The sequence below is a fragment of the Etheostoma spectabile genome, chromosome 16 (assembly GCF_008692095.1).
Source record: "Etheostoma spectabile isolate EspeVRDwgs_2016 chromosome 16, UIUC_Espe_1.0, whole genome shotgun sequence".
NCBI classification, from domain to species: Eukaryota; Metazoa; Chordata; class Actinopteri; order Perciformes; family Percidae; genus Etheostoma; species Etheostoma spectabile.
In genome coordinates this window covers 20,617,903-20,619,012 of record NC_045748.1, presented here as the reverse complement: position 1 = coordinate 20,619,012, position 1,110 = coordinate 20,617,903, and the positions used below count along the sequence as shown (strand labels likewise).

Genomic DNA, 1,110 nt, shown 5'->3' with positions numbered 1-1,110 from the left:
AGATATAAAACTTAAAGTCCTTTGAACAAAAACAAATGAAAAAAAAACAAGGGACGTTGTAGAGCGCTCTCTGGTGGACAAACTATACAACGTCAACACCCCCAACATGGTTGACCGTCCGTTTTTATTTTTTAGATATTCATTTATCAGAATTTATTAATAATTTTTAATTTCTAATTTGATTTATTCATTTTTTGTCATTATAAATTATTCTGATGAATGAACAATAGACAATGCTGAATGAATATTTAAATATATATATGTATACTGTGTGTATATATATATATATATACACTGTATATTTATAGACTGTGTATATATATATATGTATATACATATATATGTATAAATATGTATATATATATACAGTATATATGTATTTATGTATGTATGTATACATATATACTGTATAAATATATATACACATACATATATATGTATATATATATATGTATTTATATACATATATATATATATACACACAAATATACATATATCTCGGTCGGGCTCTATCGCAATAATATTGCAATAATCATACACCATGTGAAATGTTTTTCCTGTCCTGTTTTTATTTGTTTGTGTTTTTATGTCTTAAATTCTTCTTAATTCTAGCTATTTAATGTCTATCTTGTTTATTATCTTGAATGCACCTACAGTTCTGGCACTGACAGTTCCGTTGTAAGGGTCTCTGTGCAATGACAATAAAGGTTTATCTTATCTCTTATTTTCATGAAGCAGTTTGAATTCAAATTTGCAGTTTCACATTGCTTGGCCAGAAGTATATGGACACACAAGTACATAAGATTACACAGGTTATGTAGGCAGAGGTGGCTACATACTATTGTCCACATAATGTAGCGGAAGGAGGATGTGGAAGTGAAGAAATGTACATGCATTTAGTTTGAGAAAAAAAGGTGTTTTATTGATTCTTCACATCACAAGCACTGTTTTTCCCCTCACTAATAAGTTCTTCTCTCTCCCTTCCCTTTTTTCATTCTTTCCGGAGCCAGAAACAGGGTTAAAAACAGTAACTGTTACGTATACAGCCATGGTTATAACTGATAATCACACGCACGCGATTTCTCTCTCTCTCTCTCTCTCTCTCTCTCT

General features: G+C 29.9%; 1 protein-coding gene and 1 long non-coding RNA gene across 4 annotated transcripts in view; one reads left to right on the top strand and one right to left on the bottom strand.

Annotated features, from left to right (window-relative positions):
• The window catches only part of LOC116703853 (uncharacterized), an 18,617-nt gene that overhangs the window by 3,966 nt on the left and 13,541 nt on the right, over nt 1–1,110 (bottom strand). The window lies entirely within an intron of this gene.
• nars1 (asparaginyl-tRNA synthetase 1) overlaps nt 1–1,110 on the top strand; it is a 30,676-nt gene that overhangs the window by 18,555 nt on the left and 11,011 nt on the right. The window lies entirely within an intron of this gene.